Source organism: Hordeum vulgare, chromosome 7H, assembly GCF_904849725.1.
Source record: "Hordeum vulgare subsp. vulgare chromosome 7H, MorexV3_pseudomolecules_assembly, whole genome shotgun sequence".
In the NCBI taxonomy this organism is placed as follows: domain Eukaryota; kingdom Viridiplantae; phylum Streptophyta; class Magnoliopsida; order Poales; family Poaceae; genus Hordeum; species Hordeum vulgare.
The window spans coordinates 611,669,379-611,678,695 of record NC_058524.1 but is presented as its reverse complement, the minus strand read 5'-3'; positions in this window follow the sequence as shown (position 1 = coordinate 611,678,695).

The following is a 9,317-nucleotide window of genomic DNA, read 5'->3' as shown; positions in this document are numbered from 1 at the left end:
CACCGTCATACGTGCCTTCCTCTCGTCCGCTCTCTCCATTCATTTTAAAAGGAGATAACCAAAAAAAAAAAAAACCCATCTTCCGTCTCCATGTATGGCCGTATGGGTCCGGTGTGGTCTCCTCCCATTCCCTGACGTCCTCTCACAACCCTCTATCACCGATCGACACCAACAACAGTTTTCACATGCAGGTAAGTAAATTTCTCATGCAAGGGAGGGTTTCGCCCGATCCGATCTCCTTCCACGTCATGAGACAGACGATGCATGCATGCGGACGTGTCGTGCGACGTGCAGGGCGGAATCAGTTAACTTACAGTTACTTTATAATGATCCTCTTTTTTTTTCACGCGGGACGTCTCGGAGCTCGTCCATGTATATCTCTGCCAGCGTCCCAAGCACACGTTGGAGTGTCAAATTAAGCCTAAGAGCACCTCCAATGGACACACAAAAATATAATTTTAGCGCGTGAATGTAGTATTTTTAGCATGTTGGGGCCATCATATTTTTCCAAATGCAACAACATCTTCAAACGTGGTGGTGAAGATAAGATGGCCGCCCTTCCTAAAGGAAGCAGACGAATCTAGCCAGTAAGAGAACATATATTATGCTATGTCGACGGGATTTCCTTTGCAGTAATTACCTCCATGCGCCTGCCCACCTGCCAAGTTTGGTTGGTTCTGCTTGGCACATCAGTTAGCTAAGGTGCACCATAACCCAACTCAAGGTGTACCACTCTCACACCACCTCACTCTCATGTGCTTAGAGGTAATAGACTATCATGATTCTATACAGAAACAAATCTCTACCCAGATGAAGAAACAAGAAGCAAAACATGGAGACAACGCGTTTTCTAACATTATCGTTAGCACCCCCATCTAGAGAGAGGAGAAGAGAGGGCGACATGTGTCGCCGCCTATGTGGGCTGCTATGATGGTGGCGAGAGGGAAGAGAGCTCTGCTGCTTTGTTGTGTATGTGTCCTTTATTATAGGTTTGTTCAGTAAGGGTTTTTGAATGTCCTTGGAGACACATGCACGGAGACTTTTCGATTGTCATCGACAAGGTCAAGTCAGCTCTAGTAGAAGAGTGATGACAACGGCACTTCGGCGGCAATAATGTCGTTCGGTGATCTCAAAATCTCGATGTGACTCTTCTTATGTTTGAGATTATTTGTACTTCCGTAAACTATTATACTGATCATCGTCCATTGATTTTTATTTGATCACACTGCCGGCATATACATTTCTTCGAAATAATCGTTGTCTGTGCATCCCAGCATGTCATGACCCCTGAGTTATGAGCTATTAATATAAACAGCCCAATAGGCCATGAATAGGTCGTGCCCCATGCCGGGCCGTTTGGGCAGCCACTCAACGGAGGTTCAACAAAACCACACTCCCAAATCATGAGAAATTAAACCCTAGAGGCACGTAAATGGTTAATAAGATAGTCTTATCTTAAATCTTGCATGTACTTTAAAAATGACAAAAAAAGAATTTATAATAGATCATCTCTTAGCCTTATCTTCTATAATTAGTTATTCATAAAAACATGGTGAGACATATTGTGCTAAAAGATCATCTCTTGTCTTCTCTTAAATAAGAGAAGGCAAGGCCGAAAGTGCATTTCTGCTCCCGAGCTCATTTGAGCTCGGGTGAACAGTAAAATCGAAAAAAAATCTAAAAATGTTCAAACAATTTTGAAATTTTTTTGAGACCAACTTTGATAAAAGTTCTAAGTGCATGCAAAAATTTGGCATGAACTAACATTTTTACAAGGCGTGGCAAAATAAACAAAATGGATGCTCTGAAAATGTTCAAAAAAATTTCTGAATTTTTTTAATTTTTTCCGATTTTACTGTTCACCCGAGCTCAAATGAGCTCGGAAGCAGATACTCCACGTCCACGCAAGGCTTTTTTCTTTTAGTTATCTTTCCTCCACATCATCATTTATCCTATGTATCACTTCTAAGATAACAAAATTGTAGATGCCCTGACACCCAAATCGACTCCCCCGCCCTCAGCTGCGACCATGCCCTCCGACGCCGCCACTGGAGGCAGGAAGGACCGGCTCAGCGCACTGTCTGTCGACCTCCTCATCCACATACTCGTCAAGCTCTGGGACAGCCGCATCGTAGCTCGAACCAGCGTCCTCGCACGCCGCCGGCGCCGCGTCTGGGCTCTCCTCCCGGAGCTCATCTTCCCCGCCGGCACTGACCCCGACGGCATACGCTCCGCCCTCGCCGCCCACGATGCGCCGGCCCTCCGCCACCTCTTCGTCGACGCCATCATGGGTGGGCCCGCCCCCGAATCCGCCACGGCGTGGCTCCCCATCGCGGCTGGCCGCCTGTCCGGCGTCCTACATCTCAAGAACTGGCTGAACATGGACGGCTCTCGCTTGAAGCTGCCTTGCTTTCACAACGCAACCGAGATCATACTCGACCTAGGACTTACTGTCCTCACCCTGCCGCCTTCCGGCGTATTTACCGGGCTCGCACACCTGGAGCTGGTTGACATCTGGTTGCACGGTGGCTGTAGCCTCAGTGACGTCGTCTCTTCACGACGTAGTCCGTCTTTGCAGCGCCTTTCCCTTCGCTGGGTGAGAGGTCTGGATAATCTCACAATCCACTCGGAGTCACTCATACAATTGGACCTGAGGAATCTGCCTGGCTTGCAGCAGCTCAATGTTGTCGCGCTCCTTCTACAAACGCTACTAGTATGCGACTGCTTCTCAGATATTCAAGGCCAACCCGTTGCCAACATCTCAGCCCCTCAGCTGGTCTCACTTAATTGGAGGTGTTTTTATGATCCTAGCTCCGTCCTGCTTGATGATAATATGCCACATCTCCAACAGCTCACCACCAATCCTCTTTTTGTATATGGACGGGATGCATTATTTTCCACCAAAAATCGCCATTGCTTGACGCTTCTGCAGCATTTTGACCACATCAGCAGCCTTTATCTCAGCCTTCTCTATCCACGGCTGTCGGTGAGTTCATTCTTATCTTATGTTAGTTATTATGCCATTGTTGCAAGTCAGTAGATAGATAGAGGTTATAAAAAAGATAGCTTGTACTTAAAGTTCAGGACATGTCCTTTGGAGTTTGGAGTACTTTTGATTTGAAACCATGCTAAATTGAAATTCACAATGGTACGGTGCTAAAAAGGTGGACCTGTGTACTGTGCATTCGTGGCTTTGTGAAAAAAATTTAAGTCGGATGTGTGTATGTCCTTATGCAATTGTATGGCTTTCCTCCCAACCTGCAGATCGAACGTGACGACCGATTCTTGATTGAAGATATGATAAAGTTTCCTCGCATTACCAGCTTAACATTGATTGTAATGGCATGTGGACACTCCTTTGGAGCCAGCTCATTCCATGTTCTCAGGATGTCTAGTGGTATAAGACGGTTTGAGCTTCGACTTCTTGACCGGCAAAGCGGACTGGAGGTAACACTATTCTTAGTTCATATATGGTGCCCATGGCTTAGCAGCGAGTTACCTTACTCTTGTTGGTAAGGGTAAGATACGGATGTGTAGCTTATCAAGCATGCCGATGTAATATGCTACTCCCTTCATTCCTAAATATAAGCCTTTTTAAAGATTCTAATATAGGCTACATGCCATGACATGCATTTGTTTAACCAAGCATTCGAATCCAGTGCCCCCGCGTCACCAACCCTAGGCGGCACGGGGAAAAACACACCGCCGGCCCTCGGCACCTCGCCCTAATCTCTCCCTCCTGCCGGCGCTCGAGTTCATGTCGGCGAAGCCTGGGCTGTGGGGTGTGACGGCGGCGGCGGGGTGGCGTCCTCCCATGGCGGCGGCGATATAGACTTTGGTGACCCGGGGGCGCGGTGCTGTGGGATCCCGATGGCGGGCATGGCGACGGCGGCGCGGCCTTCCCGCGGTGGGGACGCCACAATGGCGGCTGTCGGAATCTCGGATCTCGTCGGTCCTAGATGGGCTTTGGCGGGCCGACAGGTCTGGTATGCGGCGGCAAGCTGGCGTGGTGGGCCTGGCAAAGCTGGCTGCTTTGGCACCGTGGTGGTGCCGCGGCCGGTGAGGCTGCGGCGGATGGATCCTGTTGGTCTAGTCTACCGCAGAGAAGGCGGTGATTCGTGCACAAGAAGTTGGATGGAGTTCTTCGAACAGATATGGGTGAAAACTTGCTCTTGGCTAGATGCCAAGGTCCGCGATGACGGCTCTCTACGGTGTCGTTCACTTCTTGAAGGCATCACCGCGGAGAAGTTTTAGACTACTATCTGCTACTTCCGAGGGAAACCCTAGATCGATAGATCGGAAGACGGCGGCGCACTTGCGTCGTTTCCCCCCTTGGGGGGTGTCATTCTTGGAGGTGTACACGGGCTCGAGGGACTAGTGGATGACATCTTTGGTGGAGCGGTGCTTCATCATACACTTTGATGGCGATGGATCTTGATGGCATGGCGCCCTCGAGATTAGGCGTCTGATGTGCGATGATGGACTCACGCAGGAGGGTGACGCTGTCTGGCATCGTGGTGGCGTCGAAGGTAGTTAGACTAGGCAAGGTAAATGCATCAGTACAACTCTGAAGATGAATTTTGGTCGCAGCTGGCGGTGGCGGCGGCGGCCTCTTGAGTGTGTGCTGGATCGGTTGGTGCCCCCCGATAGGTGGCTTGGTTGGGGCCCCAGGTCTTAGATGTTAGGTTTGGCTGCAAGCTCTGCTTGGTATTAGGCCCAGCCTATTAGCATCCTTTCATCAACTGGATAGGAGTGGCGACAAATGTTCTCTAGGCGATGGCTTCAGCCTTACTGCTGTATTACTTTGTCAAGTCTTTTGTGTATTATTAATAAAATGGATGCATGCATCGCTTAGATGCAGAGGCCGGGGATCTTCCTCCTTTTGAATATATATATAGACTACATACGGATCAAACTGAATGAATTTACGCTGTAAAATACGTCTACATACATCCGTATGTAGTCTATATTGAAATCTCTAGATATACTTTATATTTAGAAACGGATGGAGTACTTGGGTTTGTGGCCTTGTAATAGGTTTTACTTCAAAACATGACCAGCCTGTTGGAAATGCCAAAATAAACTGATGGGGTCATCTTTCTAGCAAAGAAGGAAAAGAAACCCTCATTTATTTGACCTTATTCATAAAATATATAAATATTCTGTAGTGCATGGGTCGAGGATAGCACAATACATGAAAATTTGTGTAAGACTTACAATAAAGTTGGATGGACGATTTCCTATATACATAGAACAATTATACTCTCTGGAATATGCTGGCTCCAAATTAATTTATACTGTATGTTTTATTCTTTGGTAAATTTTGTTGTAGACATATTTAATAGTACCCATGAAGTCTACTTATTTCTTAGGTTCAGATTTCTCTTCTAATTGATATATCTCTTTTGTTGCAGGCACACTCTCCGTGCCAATCAGGTTGCATTTGTGCCGAGCCATCAAAATGGGAAACCGAGGAACTCGTGCTACCTTGCCTCAAAGAAGTAGCAATCGTTGGCCTGAGAGGAACTGAACATGAACTCGCTCTTGTTAAAAGGTTATGCAACTGGACAACGATGCTAGAGGGAATGACAGTAAATTTCCATGACTCGATCACTGAAAGCAAGGGCGAAGAGCTCTGCAAGTTGTTACTAAGCTTCTCTAGGCTGGCAATATGTATGAAATTCCGGCATCGTGGAAAAGCTTGTTCATCTGACTAGGGCACCAACTTTGTTGCTTTGCAGTGTTTGTCAGTTCAGAGCAGCCTACTTTTGTGAGGCTGAACTTGGGTAACTTGTGTGAGTCCAGCAACTCGTTTTTCCACTATTTCTGAGACTGAACTTTTGTAACACTAGAACTTGTTTAAGACTTTTGCAGCATTTGTGAAGCTGATGTAACTTGTTACGATGATGAGGATTGGACTTATGATGTTTGGCAATATGTGCTCTGCTCCTTGTTTCTTGTGGTGCCCAGTAATGAGCAGTTTGGTTAGTTTGGTTATTTAAATTTGTTGCGTGCTATTTTGTTTTAGCCTCTTGGCGGAAGAGGGGTATCTCTTGTGCGCCCCTCATCTTCAAGGTGGCACCAAGACCAGCTCCTGGAAGAGTTTCTGTGCTCAACGATGGTTCCATTGTGGTTGAAGTTGGAGGTGTTGAGGTTGGGCAGGGACTGTGGACCAAAGTACAGCAGATGACGGTTTTCGCGTTGGGACAGTTATGGCCTGATGGATGTGAATGCCTTCTTGATATAGTGCGTCTTTTTCAGGCTGACACGCTGAACTTGATCCAAGGTGGACTCACTGCTGGCAGCACTTCGTTTGAATCTAGCTGTGCAGCAACCCTTGAGGCCTGCAACATGTTGGTTGACAGATTAAAGGCAGACATGAAGAAGCTCAAGCAGCAATCCGGTGGTGATGTTTCATGGGATGCTTTAATTGCTCAGGTTATTTTTTTCCCCTCTGGATTTATGTGCTACATAAGAGTAAAATATTGGTGCATGGAATTTTTTATCTTTATACGTTCTAACACTTTCCCACATAGGCCATTACGGATAATGTTAATTTGTCCTCAAGTGCATACTGGGTACCTGGCCAAGAATCCAGCACCTATCTGAACTATGGAGCTGGTATAATTAAAAGTGAGTTACAAAAATATTATGCTTGATGTCAATCACACTAGCATAGCTCAATAGTTACTAGATGATATTGTGATAGTTTTCTAACTTCCCTTTCACTTTTAACTAAAAATCCAGGTATGAATGGCCTCACAAACCGGAAATGCCGTTTGGTGGCCGAGCTACCTGGTGGCCGGTATCTGTGCCGTAGCTCATTTTATTGATCAACGCCACGCATGCATGTATATGATGTATTTAAGCGACAAGCATTTTCCAATCTACCGTATTGCTATTAAATCAACAGTGACAGCTCATGTAGAGGGCTCTGTACAGTGTAGCTCGCACGAGTCGCCATCAAACGGTCAGACATGTTCATAGCGTAGTAGGCACAGTGATTTGACTAAGTTCATCAACATGTTGCACACGCATTTAGTAAGTTTTGTCAGAGAGTAGAGCATTTTCTGGTTGCACACTCTAAAAAATAATAGATATTCAATCCTCATCCAAGTACTCCCACCATTTTGGATGGATGGCTAAATGTTTCCAAAACAAGCTATTATCTACGAGCCAGAAAAATACATTACTAAGAGAACTTATCAACGTGATTACCTTCTAGTCCAGCAGGAACCTTTTGAGTTGGATACGAACATGCCTTCTGCATCTCCATCATTTCTCACGGTTGCATCGCTCATACCCTTAGGAGGCATATCGTTTGAATCAACAACAGCCTCACTAGCATCGTTGTATGAGCCAATCTCGTCTCCATGTAGCGCAGCACCTTCAAGGTGATGCCACTCGCGTGAGTGCTCTTCACCCATGACGCCAGACGCCAGTTGTGGGTTCTGAAGAAATGATATTTTCGCGGTCCAGGCGAGCCTCAAGGATTGAAACAACGACCGTTTCTACAACAGCGATATCTCCACCAGACACAACTTCCCCTAGCTCTAGCACAAAAATATGCCTGAAGTGAAAGATCAGGTGGAAATCAGCTTACCCTAATTTGACTTCCTCCAGACCATCCATGCAGACCCGTTGCACACATAGCTTAGCGACATAGAAAAGTTGCTCACCGTCAAAGTTTTGTTTTGTTTTGAGGGAACCTCAAAATCAAATTATAAAATAAATAAATAAAATGGGAAGCTATATACAGGTTCACGTGGGCCCATCGAAACATTATTAATCACCCACCAGCCCACCTACTCACGCGACACTAAAACCGGCCCAGTAGGTACATAACACGTGTAACAGCTCCACGCCACTATTATGCCTCCATAATTTTTGAGTTATTTTTTGTCTGTGCGAACTTGAACATCTCCCCATTGTTTACGCATGCTGAATTTTTCCCATTTTACTTAATGGATAAGATACCCTTATGGTGATGTTTGCTTGTATAACGATCGTGTAAGAGTCGCTCACCATTTGTCAAAAACAAACATTCAGAAAATCACATGAATCAAATGCACGTCATACTAATAAAATTTTATGTCGATGGTATTAGAAATGTTCTATATTCAGCACACGATTCATTTTTCCGAAAAGGTCATTCTCAAAAACACATTAGTTAGCAAACATATGTGTGTTTTGATCTTAATACCTTCTTGGCAACCTCTTTTCTACAAAGGAATTATGGCTTTGATTTGTGATAAAGTTTTAAAAGATCCTATATACATGCATTCAACATTGTTAACCAATGATACTCCGTCAAACCCGGGGCACATTCGCCATTGAGCCAAAATTATCGCTTCCATGTGCTACTACCATGTCATGTTTCATGCGTAGAGCATCCTTTCCCTCCTTATCACCAACACCCCCACCCTCCCGCCGGCTTTAGTTCCAACACTTGATAGATGCAAGAATAGAAAGAACAAATCTCAAACCACCTACATATCATATTTTGATTTTTTTTCTCAATTATATTTAAATTGCATAGAAGCAAAACACCCGCTTAATATCACGATAACCATATTAAAATAGTGGCACCATCTAATTGGGTATTCTAAATACCAATGCGTGCGGCTTTCAATGCATAATGCCATAACGGTGATGCAAATGTGGTACTAGCATACACAAAAAATTATTTGACCTCGGCAACACGCCAACCAAAATTTTCTCCGGCCAACTTATCGTGCATAAATAATTATCATATTATTTGACTTATTTCAGTTTTCTCGACATTGACACCTTGTTGTGCTAGAATACATTGCAAATCCATTGCCCATTTCCCCCCTCCGAGCATCCAATAATTAGGGGATTTAATCCATTTCCTCATTGTACCATGACAGTACATCATATCAAGTATGCGGTACATTTTCAAACCCGCTGCCATTTCCTTCTTCCTATCTATAGCATGTCAGTACATCATATGTATGCAATCATACTTCAAAATTTAAGAAAATAATAACTCAGTCAAGTGTCACAACCTTTTCATATCTTTAAATTACCATGCTTTTTTTAGAATTTTCTGTACTTGATTTAATTTTCTATTCTTAGATTTTCATAAAATTAACAGTGTCTATTTTCTAATAATTTTCCAAAAAAATATTACGTGGCCGGTAGCATAATACTAGCCGTCTTAGGGGATCATAAAGTGTCTGGCATCTGCATGCGTTGTCTCACTTTGACAAACCATTTATTTCCTGTCACACTTAGCATTTAACCCAAGCACCTGCTCTGACGCACCGCAGCCATTAGCACAGCTCGCCCACTTG